The sequence below is a fragment of the Trichosurus vulpecula genome, chromosome 6 (assembly GCF_011100635.1).
Source record: "Trichosurus vulpecula isolate mTriVul1 chromosome 6, mTriVul1.pri, whole genome shotgun sequence".
NCBI lineage: Eukaryota > Metazoa > Chordata > Mammalia > Diprotodontia > Phalangeridae > Trichosurus > Trichosurus vulpecula.
Window position 1 is genome coordinate 19597993 of NC_050578.1, and position 15020 is coordinate 19613012.

The 15020-nt window shown below is 36.5% G+C and overlaps 1 pseudogene; it reads left to right on the forward strand.

Annotated features, from left to right (window-relative positions):
- Nucleotides 1–2194: 2194 nt before the first annotated feature.
- LOC118853336 lies at nucleotides 2195–4785 on the forward strand (annotated as a pseudogene).
- Nucleotides 4786–15020: the final 10235 nt, after the last annotated feature.

Genomic DNA, 15020 nt, shown 5'->3' on the forward strand with positions numbered 1-15020 from the left:
TGGTATGGAAGTGACTCAAGGTCCTCATGCAGGTCTTGTTATTCAAATAATCAACAAGTACTTATAAAGTATCTACTTTTGCCAGGCACTGGGGATACCAAGATATAAGTGAAACAGTTCCTCCCTTTTAGGAGCTTGTAATCTCTCTGGGGGAAACAACATTTACACATAATGACATCTCTAAAAGGATACAGGATATTTTGGGGTAGAAGGCATTAACATCTGAGGGGATCAGGAGAGGTTTCTGGCAGAAATGTTAAACAAAGGAATTTATATTTGATCCTTTAGGTAATCAGGAGCCACTTGAGTTTATTGAGTATGAGAGTGACAATGGTTAGATCTGTGCTTTTGGAAAATCGCTTTGACAGCTACCACAGGATGTGTGGAACAGAGATAAAATTGCGGTAGAGAAGCTGAATACTATTGCCCTGCTCAAATAGAAAAGGCTTAAAGCATTGGTCCTGGCAGTTAATTCTACATCAGTCATCTGAGGACCAGTCTATCTAAGTTTGAGTAGTATGAGTATTAGATTAAATACAAATGGATGCATTTTTCACCCATAATAACTTGTGAAGACTCATACTAAAGCATAATGAGCTTGGGATATTCGTGATTGAAAGGAACTCCCATGTTAGTAGAATGATGAACCTTCAAAGTTTTGGAATAAGAATGACATTTGTCATAAAAGTCTTCTTTTCTTGTAAAGAAATTTCAGTTATAAAATATACCTTCCTGTGGGGAGTCAAGATGGATCTTGATTCTTAAATACACATATACATGCTAATTTATTCTATATGTTGATAGGCTCAAATCGATTCAACAAATAATTTTTCAGTATATGCTATGGGGAAGACATCTCTTTCTGCTTCCCAAATTACTAACCAACATAAGGATCACCCACTTTGGTACAGCATCCTTCTTTGGAGAAGATGTATGATGTCATTAGAGTCAGAAGAGTCAAAAGAAAAATAAATCCCCAAAGGGCTAACTTTAAAGTTAAAAAATTGGTATGGACATCGTGATGAAAAACCAGAGGGAAATCTCTACCAGTATAAGGAATATGTGGATGGACAAATATGACACAGAGGGGAAAAGAAGGATAAGAATCTCTGGTCTATGTAAGTCATATGGGAGTTGTACTTTTCCCAAAAAAATACACTGATCTTGATCTACCAGATATGCTGGCAATCAAAATGGGCTCTTAGCACTCAGTTCAACCAAGTGCCCTTGAAGAGTTTGGCCTTTGTTTTCTTGATTAGATTGGGAGTCCTTGGTGACCTCCTTGCCTCTGGGGAGGGCTTAGTTTACATGGGTTTGAGTGGCATGTTTGGAACATCAGAGGCTTTTAGACCACGTGGGTTTAAGTCACCTCTTTGTGACAATTTCAGGTCACATGGGCAAGTTGCATGTGTGACTCACCCTTGACCCTGAAAAAGACATAAAACCAGGGGTTAGCTTTCTCTTTTTCGGAGCTCTTACCCACAGCCATGGTGGCATGCATGACTCTGGACAAGCCCTTGTTATGAGCTCCCGGCCTGAACTTAGGTGTTGGTAACTATGAATTGTATTTGGTCTGTCTGTTGATGTTTGTAATCTGTTTGTATTTGCTCTGAAGTTCAGGGTGCTGGATTTTTCCCCTGAACTAAGTGAATGGTATTTGTATGCTGGATTAAAGTGAGATTGTCAACCCCTTAACATTGCTTTCCTTAGTAAAGAAGATCAAAAAAAACCTGGGCTTTGGCAGCATTCCTGTTGTTGGGCTTGTGTTTGGTCTTTCACCCCCACAACAACTGCTAGCCAGATTGTTGAAACACCAGAAAAGAAAGAACATTGTATTATTCAATAGAGAGTCTTTGATAAAGAGGAAACTTATAGAAATACCATGGCAAATATCCAAGATTGTTAGGTGATTCGGTTAAAATTGGTATTTTCGTTATGGCTGGCTGCTTAAAGGGAAATTGGCTCAGGTAATTCAATAACAAAATTTTGATAACATAATTCTAAGAGATCTACAACAATCTATAAACAAGGAGGTCTATAAAGAGAGTAATGCCATAGTGGTGGAAGTTCCACCAATCAACTTAGATTTAAAGAGAAAATGTACGAATTATGGGAAAGATATCATGAAACAGAGGATGGATGTTAAAGAAATAATAATCTGTAAGAACTGTCACAGAGATGGAGGTCTGGAAATATGCCAAGGTTTGAGAAGAATGATAAGGACAATAAAAAAAGCTGTTTTAAGCTGCTAGTGGGCAAGGACAAGAACAAGGAAGAAATGCAGCCACCATTTCTACTTGAGGTAAAAGCAAAGATAATTAGAAGAACTGTTTGGTATACATATTTTGATTCCTTTTTCTCTCTTTAATATCTACTAGTGTTCAGACTGAGCTGCATAGAAAAAAAATTATTAAGAAGCAGTTAAAACTCAAGATAAGCAAGGAACTGATAAAAGAGCATATGCCTGGACTTAGTGAGTTCAAGTCACCAGACCTGGACTAATTGTGTCCTACAGGAAAGATATGATTAATGACTATGAGTTAGAATTTTTGAATAAAAAAACAAGAAATACTTAGCTTCTTTCTTATCTGTATAGCTATTCCATTGCTCCAGCAAAATATAAGTTCCTTGAGGGCAGGGAAGAGGGGAGAGAATTTGGAACTCAAAGTTTTAAAAACAGATGTTCAAAAACAAAAAAAAATGTTTTTGCATGCAACTAGAAAATAAGATACACAGGCCATGGGGCATAGAAATTTATCTTGCAAGGGAGAGATAGAATGGGGTAAATTATCTCACATAAAAGTGGCAAGAAAAAGTGGTTCTGTAGGAAGGGAAGAGGGGGTAGGTGAGGGGGAATGAGTAAATCTCACTCTCATCAGATTTGACCTGAGGAGGGAATACCATACACACTCAATTGGGTATCTTACCCCACAGGAAAGAAGGAGGAAGAAGATAAAAAGGGGGGACAATAGAAGGGAGGGCAGACAGGGGGAGGAGGTAATCAAAAACAAACACTTTCGGAAAGGGACAAGGTCAAGGGAGAAAATTCAATAAAGGGGGATAGGTTAGGAAGGAGCAAAATCTTTCACAACATGAGTATTGTGGAGGGGTTTTACATAATGATACGCATGTGGCCTATGTTGAATTGCTTGCCTTCTTAGGGAGGGTGGGCGGGGAGGGAAGAGGAGAGAGAATTTGGAACTCAAAGTTTTAAAAACACGTTCAAAAACAACAACAACAAAAAAGAAGATTTTGCATGCAAGTAGGAAATAAGATACACAGGCAATGGGGCATAGACATTTATCTTGCCCTACAAGAGAAGAAGGAAAAGGGGGATGGGAGCAGAGTGGGGTGACAGATGGGAGGGCTCACTGGGGAATGGGTCAACCAGAATATACGCCATCTTGGAGTGGGGGGAGGGTAGAAATGGGGAAAAAATTTGTAATTCAAACTTTTGTGAAAATCAATGCTGAAAACTAAATATATTAAATAAATTTTAAAAAAAAGAAATTTATCTTGCCCTACAAGAAAAGAAGGGTAAAGGGGATGGGAGGGGAGTGGGGTGGCAGAAGGGAGGGCTGACTAGGGAACAGGACAGCCATCTTGGAGTGGGGGGGAGGGTACAAATGGGGAGAAAATTTGTAATTCAAACTCTTGTGAAAGTCAATGCTGAAAACTAAATATATTAAATAAATTAAATTTAAAAAAAGATCAAATTGGATTCACAACAGGGATGCAAGGGTGGTTCACCATTAGGAAAACAATTGTCATGATTAACAATATAAAGAACAAAAATCATACCATTATTTCAATAGATGCAAGGAAAGCCTTTGCCCAAAAAATTAAAAAATCATTAGTTTATGTTTAAAATTCTAAAAAGCATTGAAAAGTTTTTACTTAGTATGATCAATAGCATAAATACAAAATAAAGAGTTAACATTTTCCTCCAGTGGGGAAATAGAAAAAACTTTTCCTGTAGAAGCAGAAATAAAGTAATGATGTTCCCTTACCACACTGTTATTTGAAAGAGATCTACAAATTCTAGCTATAGCAATAAGAGAAAAATCACAAACTAAATTTCTAAAAATCAGCAAAAATGAGACAAAATTATCTGTATTTTCAGGTGACATGGTGATATACTTAGAAAATCCCAGAAAACCAGTGAAGGAATTGAGGTAATCAATGGCTTTAGTAAATTATTAGAATACAAATGAAATCCATGAAATTATTAGTATTTCCATATTGTAGTAAAAAAAGAAATAAACAATTAAAAAATTTCATTTAAATTGACTATAAAAGTTATTAAATTTATTGGAGTTATCTTATGAAGGTTAATTCAAAACTGCAGAAACAAAGAAGACTTAAATAATTGAAGAGATATGCAGTGATTGTGAGTGGGCCTTGCCAATATGATATAAATGATGATATAAATTGATTTATGGACTCAATCACAGTAATATTTTACAGAACTAGACAATGTAACAAAATTCATCTAGAGCACCAGTAGGTCTACAATCTCAAAAGAAAGAGTAGAGATCAAGAGTCAGTGCTCTGGCGGAGACAGACCTCAAAACTGTATAGGACCTGACCACTGTGGTTTAGACCCTTCTCCATCAGATGCAGGACAAGTTTCAGACCACGTCAGATCAGATAATTGGAGGAAATGATGATATGAGCAGTAGCATTGATGATCTGGAGAAAACATCATTGACCTTATGACCCAAGCAGGGGTAGAAGAAACAGAAGGGGAAAACAAAGTACCTGCTACACGTAATAGTTAAAAATTTTGTTAATCATTTAGAGTGAATTCTGGAAAATGTTTTTTTACAAGCCAAGAGGTGAATGAACAACTTTTCTCAACTAACTACTGTGCACAAGTATTTTTTTTTATTCTGTAGCTTATATTCCTAGAATATGCAGTTTAGGTTTCAAGATAATTTATTTTTTGATTTCTTATACATGGTAGCTTACTAATATATGACATAAAATATGTAAACATTAGCTAGTAAACTGAAATTCTGACTACTCTTGGCCAAAATAAAAAAAAATTAGTGCATTTATTGTCAAGTCATTTGTTATTCCTTTTGTAGTAGTTTCAGTTTAATAACAAATTGCTGTGAGTTTTTTTAAGAAATGTATTCATTTTTTTCAACTGTTATATTACACTCTCTTTGTGAAGTAAAACACCTAGAGTCTATGGTTTGTCATTCTCAGCACAAAATTACTGTTGTACTAAAACAAATAAATGGTATGTTGACCATATTTTTAAAGGAGACAAAAAAATTTGAGCATTTTGTATTTAGATGTCTGTCATTGCTGTGTTTCTGTGATTGAGAACTATACCTAAGAATCTACTGTAAAAAGCCCTACAAAGGAGCTGAAATTGATGGACAGTAATTACTGCCACTTTTTAATACACTAGAGGATTTGGGTAGTGACAATATCTCAATTCCTCACAAATACTAAGGACAGAAAATAACCTTCTATAAAGATAATTTACATTCACTGCTTAGAATTTTGTGTGTCATAACACTTTAGTAATTAGTTATAACATCAAAAGTGCTCACTGTAAGAACCTAAGAGGATTTTAAAACCTACTTACTCCATATTTACCTGTGCCACTGATTTTTAAAAGCATTTGTTAATTAGAAGAAAAAGCAAGTGGTCATTGTGAATCCTTGTTCACTTGCTGCTTACTGACTTATAAATGCCCTTATTATAAGCTTGGATTTTTTAAAGAAAAACTGTGGGTTTTGTTGTTTACCTTTTTTTCTCACCTAAATGCTTCTCAGATTAACACTTTTGTAATAGATTATAGGTGAATGGAAAAACCAAACATTTTCATCACAGCATACTCTATGTTTTAATTAAGAGATGAAGGACAAAGATTAGACACCCAGATGACTGATTCATGAAATTGCTCATGTATTTAAAAAAAAATTAAGGTCAAGATAAAGCTGAAGGATGATATAGAGGTAGAGGCCCATTTTTCCTGGAAAGGAACTTTTAAGTGTATATTTTACGATTGTAGGAGAAATTTTCTGTACCACCAGACAGTTTATTATATTGTTATAAATATGGAATAAAGCTATGAAATAACAAAATAAAAGAGTAAAGTGCAAATGGAGGCTTAATGACATTTCCAGACCTCAGACTATATTTGGTACTTGTTTAAAATATACGTACAGAAACATGCACACTAAGGAATAGGAAACATGTCCCATTAAGAGCAAATGTTCAGTACTTGATAAACCCAAGAATATAAATTACTAGAAGAAGGATGCTCTTATTAATAAGAACTTCTAAAGAAACTACAATGAAATTTGGCAGAAATTAGTTTTAGACAAACAACTTATACCACATACCACTTTAAGTTTTAAAAAAAGAATATCAACCTGAATATGAGGTCGAATCATAAAAAAAATTAGAAGAGAATGGAATAAAGAAACTTTCATAAATATAACTCAGGGAACAATTCAAAATCAAGAAAAGATAAAGATCCAAAAGATAAAAAAGGACAATTTCAATTGAACAAAATTTTAAAATTTCTGCAGAATAAGAGAGTTGAATGGAAATTTTTTGCATACAAATATCAATGATAAAAGTTTGATAGCTAAGATACAAAAGGAATTGAGACAAATATATAATAGAACAACTATAGCCATTCCCCAGCAGATGAGTGCTCAAAGTGTTTGAATAAACTATTTCCAATAGAGAGCAGTGGATAAAGTGCTGGGTCTGGAGTTAGGAAGACTCATCTTCCAGAGTTCGAATATGGCCTCAGACGCTTACTATGTGACACCTGGCTAGTCACTTAATCTTATTTGCCTCCATTCTTCATCTATGAAATGAGCTGGAGAAAGACATGGCAAACCACTCCTGTATCTTTGCCAAAAAATCTCAAATGGAGTTAGGACATGAGTCAGACATGACTGAAAAATGACTTAACAACCCCACGATTTCCAATAGAATAATCATTAACTATAAATGATCATTTGAAAAGAAACTGGCCTTGTTTGTCCTGGACAAAAGTAAGAGGGATAGATGTCTTCAAGCATTTTATGGACTCTCTGGTCCATATGGACTAGATGTGATCTGCTTTACTCTAGAAGTCAGGGCAAGGAATAATATATAAAAGTTGGAGAAAGAGAGAGAGAGAGATCTAAGCTCAGTGTGAGGAAACTTTCTAACAATTAGAACTATTCAAAAAGTAGAAAACCCTGCCCTGGGAGGGTGTGGTTTACTCCTAATCATTAGGTTGATCACCACTTGATGATGGTGATGATGATGATGGTAATTTTTTTTTTATCCTTACAAAAGCCCTGGGAAGTAGGTGTTGTTATTATCAACAATGTACAAATGAAAAAAAAATGAGATACAAGTTAAGTGACCCCCAAGGTCATACAAGTAGTAAGTCTGAAGCTGCATTTGAACTCAGGTCTTCCTCACACCTCACTTCCTTACCCCAGATGCCTTTAGAGGGGATTGCTGTTTAATTTCTGGTTGGACTAGGTGGATTCTGCAGTCTTCTCCAATTCTGTGATTCTACTACTTTCTAAGCTTATTCTCCAAGTAGGGCTCTGATATCCTGTCCCAATCTAAAATCCTATAAGTCTACTTAATTTGCTTTAGAAACCCTGGTGCAGACCCTTCCACACAGCATCAATTAAGATGTTCTTTGCTGATACTGTGTAGGTGTTTGTGAATATGTTTTATAAATTATGAGCTTCCATAATTTTAACCATGTATAGATTCCTTCCAATAAGTAATTTTCTAAAGCTTATTATCTTAAAAGAATTCTAGAAAAATGAAATTATATTCAAGCTGTAATAGAATTAATATAATTTCTTAGGTGATAAAAAAGATGCAACATATTACACAGTACATCTTGAATTTTCAATTCACCCAATTTTGATGAAGAATAAGTAAGTTTTATTAGCCAATTTATATGATAATAAGGAACTTTGATCTGTACAGTTCATCTGTGTACAATGTATTTACAGGTCAAGCAATTATCATATTAAATTAAATTGTACCACAATAAATTTGACATTTTGATCATTTGTCTTCCCATTTTAATTTTATTTATAGAATAATATTTTTAATTTTGCAACCATGAAAGTAGAGATGACAAGGTTAATTATGGATTTGTTTTTTACAGTAAAATCGAATTTGTGTTGTTTACAGAGTAAACTTCATTTTTCCAGGAAGAAAACATTTCAGTGACTTTATATGAACAGAATAGCGGACTTGAATGAACTGTCAAAATCTTTGGGGGTGTATTCTGTGATTTGTATGATTCTTTACAGTCAGTTTCCATAAAGTCTCTTAAAGTCTCCCTGAGCAACTCTCTATCCATTCCTCCCCAAACTCACAAAATCAGAGAATGTCAGAGTTGAAAATTATTTCAGTAAGCATCTAATACAGTCACTACCTGAACAAGAATCCCTTCTTTACCATCTTCTAAAATATCCATTCAGCCTCCACCAGAAAACCTCTAAAAGAGAATCCAGGTGAAACTATTATACTTTTTGACAGCAATGTTTTCTAAGAAGTTACTTCACACTTGAATCTTGACTGCAGATTTAGCTTACATGGGACTTTCTGCAGCTTTCCTATACTATTCTTCAGTAAGGGACAGAATCCAATATTATTTCTCTGATCCTCCCAAGAAAGTTTAGAATAGTCGGGGAAAAAATCATCAAACTCACTTAATAACATTTCCTATTGTAAGTGATTGATTTAACCTCTCAAAACCTAAGGTTCCTCAGCTGCAAAATAGGCTTACAAATACTTGTATTACCTACTTAATGGAGTTGGGGAGAAGGAGCTTCATTAACCTTAAGACTCCTATATTCCCATACTAAATGCCAGAAATATAAAGACAATAATGAAGTAACTGCCCCCTCTCTCAAGAAACTCACCTTTCACTGGAAAGAGAAAATATATGCTCAAAAATATATACAAAACAATTTTGGAGGACTCAATAGCTTGGGATTGGGGAAGATGATGTGAAGATGTTTCATGTAGCAGGTATCACTTGAGATGAACTTTGAAGAAAAGTGTCAACCAAACCAAACCAGCCTCTAACCTGTAGATGGAGAGCTGAACAGCCAAGGATACATGTGCTGGGGGCCCTCGCCTAGTAGGGGAATTTGCTTTGAGTGATTTCAATACTTACACCTTTGGCTATGCAGTGAGCTGTAGCCCCGACAATGAGAAATAACAGGAGCAATTGGACAAGTTTGATTCATAGGAGGGCTTCATGACCAGGATATGGATACTTTTCTGACATCGTCTGGTGTTTGTTCAAACTCAGAGAACTCCTGGTGCTGGTCAAGGCAAGACAATAATTATGTGATTTTGCCAGAGGGTGAGCACAAAGGATTATTGTTATGCCAAGCTCAAGACACAGCCTGCTTCTTGGGCCTTAACTCTGGAAAATAGGGTGTCTCCCAATATCTTGACATTTCCCCTTTTGCCCTAAGGGAGGGGATCTGAAAGAAGCCCTGCTCTTCTGCCCAATAAAGGAGAGGCAGGTATAAGCCAAGATGCCACGGGAGGCCAACTAGGCCAGTTCAAGATGTTACTCAGGGGTTAGCATTGTTAGCCATTATTTGCTTGCAAGCAGAAAGGAGAGCGGGGCATGAATGTAGAGGGAGAAAATGCAAATACACAGTTAAACCCTGGCCTTGGAGGTTGGGCACATAACAAAAGGGAAGAGAAAAAAAAAAAAACTAGGACAGTGTACTCAACCCACATCCAGAATCTTGGGACAGCTGTCTTGTCTGGAGGCCAGCTGCTTCTGGGTCCATACTAGATGAACCTTGAAGTCCCTGGAGGGTTCTGCCACCCACTCAGGAGCAGGGGCTTTCTTCAGATGATCCAGGAGAGCATACCCACAAGTTTGACAGCTGCGGGAGTAGTACTTAACAAAACTTCTTGATTATAGAAATTTGCTATAAAAGGAAAAAAGAGGGACATTATAACAATGTCATATATCACAACAGAGAGAAAAACTCCCTTAGCTCCAATCATGAGTCATATCTGACAGCCAAGCATGTGATCAGAGGATTAATCCATTGGGGAAATTTTCTTTTCAGAAATAAAATAGCATAATAGAGAAATAAAGTCATGAGGATCCTACCTTGGACCATGCCAAAATTGTCCCCAAAGCTTTTCCCAGGCATAGAAATCTACCTTTAGCAGTCCCCAGAGTGCAGCATATATCATTTTCTACTATTGACTTCATGAGAATTCAGACAACTATCCCTGTCATCAAAGCTCAAAACAATAGTAAATTACAGTCCCAGGAAGTTTTCTCTTAAATAGCAAAATTTCACTAACCACAACTTAGGGCTTGAATATCTTTCTTTACTGATGTTTCCCTAGAAGTTAACATTTCATTTATCCTTTACTTATAAATTAAAACTACCAGTATTCCAGGGCTTCAGATACACACCAAATCTCTGATAGTCAACTCATCGTTGATATGTTAGAGCTACATCTTTAAAACACCATATGTACTCTCATGATAACCAAAACTTTCAAATGAAACTTTGCAATTATATTAATGTAATATTATTATTAGCATCTACTTTATAGCAAAATATGCTTCACTAAATATTTAACAATTTTCAAATATCTATTTCTTATCACATCCTTTTTAAAATGCCAATTCATGTGCAACAGCATCCAGATTAAAAAAAATTGTTTTGTTTAACAGCATTTCTGTTACAGTGGTCTCTCAAACTTCAGAATATAAGAGAATTTATAAATACAATAATAACACAAACAACATCATGCATTTAAAACATGAAACAAAACTTCAGATGACATCAACTACATTTCCAAATCATGCCACTTAAGAATCATCAACCTTATGGTATTTGGCATTCTAAAACCACTTTAGAGTCATCAGTTATGGAACGATTACATTCAATTAAAGAAATAATAATAATGTAGGGAGTAGCATATGCCAAGTCACTGTGTTAAGCACTTTTCAATCATTATGTTATTTTGATCTCACAACAGCCCTGGGAGATGGGTACCGTTATTGTTTCTCTGTACAGATCAGAAAACTGAGGCAAGCAGAGATAAGATAACTTGCTTAAGATTACACAGCTAAAAAATTTCTGCAACTAGAATATAATTCAAGTTTCCCTATATTTTGCCAGCATTTTTTTCAATACTTGCATTTGGGAATCTGATCTGAGATGAGAGGGGTTAACAGGGAGGGGGAAAACATCTCTGACAAAAAAAATCATTGGTTTAAACAGTGTTTTCTCTATTCATATTTAGAAATGTCAAGGAAAGGTTAACAAGAGCTTACTATAAAGTGAAAACTATTTACCTATTTTTTTCTTCTGGGATTACTTCCAAATTATGTCTTCCTTCATTGCCCTAGAACAATGAAGCCATTAACGTTGCCATTTATGTTTAAAACTTTTATAAAATCTAATCCTTATTTTTTCTTAAAATGAATTCTACAGAGCGGTACCACAAAGCTTACTAAGACATTTCAGAAGGGAGTGAGTTAGAATTACCCAAAGTTGCAGAAGTTCCCTGTAATCTTAAAAATTATAAATTTTCAGACTCTTTAAGGATTAATCTTCAAACCTCCAGAATCTTCTAAAATGTTCTTAGCACTTCTACAAACTTTGATTAGCTGACTTTTTTTCTTATTACCTAATTTCCTATGGACAGCCTAAAGTGGGAGTTAGTACAGCTTACTGGGACAATTGCTTCGAGTATGAAAGTTCATTGATCTTTCCCAGTGTTCTAAACTCTTTGGCTATAGCCCTTTGATGTTTTTCTGGCTGGCTGCATTATGAATCTTTCAAGGTAACAGAATCTAGCTCACAACCTGAACACGACACAAACATTTTACATTGTACAAAGACATAAACACAGACAAAATGACAAGACAGTTACAAACAGATAGTTTTTACAAAGCATGCAATTACAATTCTAATCTTAACTGGTTCAGCAGAAGCACACAGTTATCAAGGCAAGCAGTATGAAAACAACAGAGGCACGTAGAGGAACCAATTAACAGAGGTGTGCAGCTTAAGAAAGGATATCCTTATCAGAACGATCTGAGATAAACAGGATCACTGGATCAGCCCTGGAGTTTTCCTCACAAAAAATGGCAAGCTCAACCAAGGCAGGAGCTCAGATATTGGAAGAGGGAAAAGGGCAGACGACTCACCAGATGAGGGGGAGTCAGACTCCAGAGAAATAAATCTCCAGTGGCACCTGGTCTATTCCTGCTGGTACTGGAGAGTCCAATGGCCCAGTTCCATGTCCAATCCCACTTCTGCCACCAATTAATGTTAACTGGCCCAAACCAACCTCTAACCTATGGATGGCTAGAGTTGAACAGATCAGGCTAGAGACAGGAAAGTCAGGAATCAAACATCAGTTTAATTTCAGAGTGAGGGAAATGGCTTACAACCAAGGACACATGGGCTGGGACCCCTCACCTAGTGGGGAGGGGACCCACTTTAGTTTAGGCAGATCTCAATAATTATACTATGGCTATGCAGTGAGCCGTAGCCCTGACAATGAGACAACAGCAACAGTGAGACAAGTTTGATTCATAGCAGGACTTCATTACCAGAATGTGGGTACTTGTCCAAGCTCAGAGAACGCGTGGTGCTAGTCAAAGAAAAACAAAAAGTACGTGATTTTACTAGAGGGTGAGATCATCCAGAGGGGGAGTGCAAAGGATTGCTGTTATGCCAAGCTCAGGGCACAGTGTGCTTGCTTGGCCTTAGTTCTGGAAAACAGGGTATCTCCTAATAACTAGACAAAAGTGAGGGATCTAAGATGCAGAAGCAAAAAGGGAATGGATTCTAGGAATGTGCCGTAGGAGACAGGAGACAGAATGCTGACTTTGAGGAAGACCAAGAAAACCAGGTTAGGCAGGGAAGTGCATGGTGAGGAGAATTATACAGTAAGTCAGAAAGGGAGGTTGAAGCAGGGTATAAAGGGCTCCAAATACCAAACAATAGAGTTCCTATTTGATTTCAGAAATAATAAGAGGTAAACTACCCTGGGTATAATTGAGCAGAGGAGAAACATTGTCATAACCATGCTTTGAGAATATCAGTTTGTTATACCTTGAATATGGTTTTGAAAACCCTTTCATCATCCTTAGCATTTTTCAAAGGCTTCACCTTATTTGGTGCTGTAGTGTTTCCTGAAATTATGCTTACAAGTTCATGCAATTAGTGTGTATTGTTTCTTGATTATGTGCCTTTGTTCCCAGATTTTGCACATGCCTTTTTACAATTTGGATTCATCAGAGAACTCCCTGTGACTACATTAATGTCTTTCAATATCACTCCCCTCCACCCCATTATAAGTCCTCCATCCCCATTTCCTTCCTTATTAAGCTCATTTGTGATTATATTCACAGTTTCTTACAGCCTCCTAGCCGTCTAGACCATAGGCTTGAATGCTGAACCCATTCCTTACTACCTGTATAACCTTAGGGAAGTCATTTCTTCTCTCAAGTCTTCCATGTCCTAATTTGTAAAATGAGGGGATTGGTTCAAAAGATCTCTAAGGTTTCTTTTATAAAATCCTATACATATTCTAGATGCCAAGGCATCTATCGTGAGTTGTATTCTGAGAAAAATGATTATTTCTCTCTTATATTAATAACCAATTATTGAATTAGGACTAAAATTTTTCTCTTTCCTATTTCCTCCTTCAGAAATCAGCCCCTTAGAGGTTATTCAGCTGGCATCTAAAAGGCATTGCTGATAATGAGATTGGATTGACATTCTCCTCAATCTTGTTCAGACCCCACCCAAGTAGGGGAGCCCATTGGGTTCTACTCAGGCTTGGGTGGGTGGTTGATTCTTTGTCCAGGTTGTGGAGGAGCTGGGGGTGGTCTGGGAGTAACAGTGACATAATCAAATACACAAACCCCCAGCCCCTCATTAGAATAGGTCCACCTCTCGTTATAATATTAATTCTCTCATTAATTGTTAAAGAGTCAGAGTTGATTGCCTCCTGTTAGTAAGACCCACTCTTCCAAGGGCATATAAGCATCAATAGGCCACCATGGTCCATTTCTGGTTTACAAGAGACAGTTAAATGACCATCCTTTTATTATTTGCTAGCCATAATTAATGAAATAATTAATTACTCAGAAATTATGTCTCTCAAACTTCTTACACATCACCATTCCCTGTTATTTATCTATGGCCATGGCATTATACCTATGCTTTCTCCATATCTTTTGAGTAGGGGAAGGGTTCAAACCAGATTCTTTGGTACCAGGATATAGGACTCTCACTCATGGATCAAAGAGCAAACTTCCTCTTTTCCCAGACCTGCCTGATCCCATTTGAGAAGCTTTCTAAATTTATCCCACCTCCTTATCCATTGTTTACCTGACACTGTGAACTGAAGATCAATAAAGGAGCCAGGGTGAAGGGAAGAGGAAGGTTTTCACTAATAAAGAAAAATAGAATAGTTTGTTGCTGTTCAGTCATTTTAGTTGTATGGGATTCATCCCCCATTTGGGGTTTTCTTGGCAAAGACACTTGGGCAGTCTGCCATTTCCTTCTCTAGCTTATTTTACAGAGGAAACTAAGGCAAACAGGGTTAAGTGACTTCCCCAGGGTCACAAAGCTGGTAAGTATCTGAGGCCTGATTTGAACTCAAGAAGATGAGTCTTCCTGACTCTAGGCCTTGCACTGTGCCACCTAAGGACCCCAAACAACTAGTAGAGGATGGTTACACTATAATATTTTAAGATGAATGACTATACTCCCCTTTAAATGAACCTCTGGAACCAGTATGTAGGAAAGGGATGAAGAAAGGGAGGGTGGGAAATGCCACATGACTTAGTTTCTAAGTCTTTCCAATCCCTGAAAAAATAATAGCTTCAATGATCTGTCTTAATATTCATGCATTCCCTACTCCTTTACCATTTATTCTTCTAATTGGAAAATACTTCTGTTTGATATTAAAGCTTTTCTGGGTAAAGGGCCTAGTTCCAG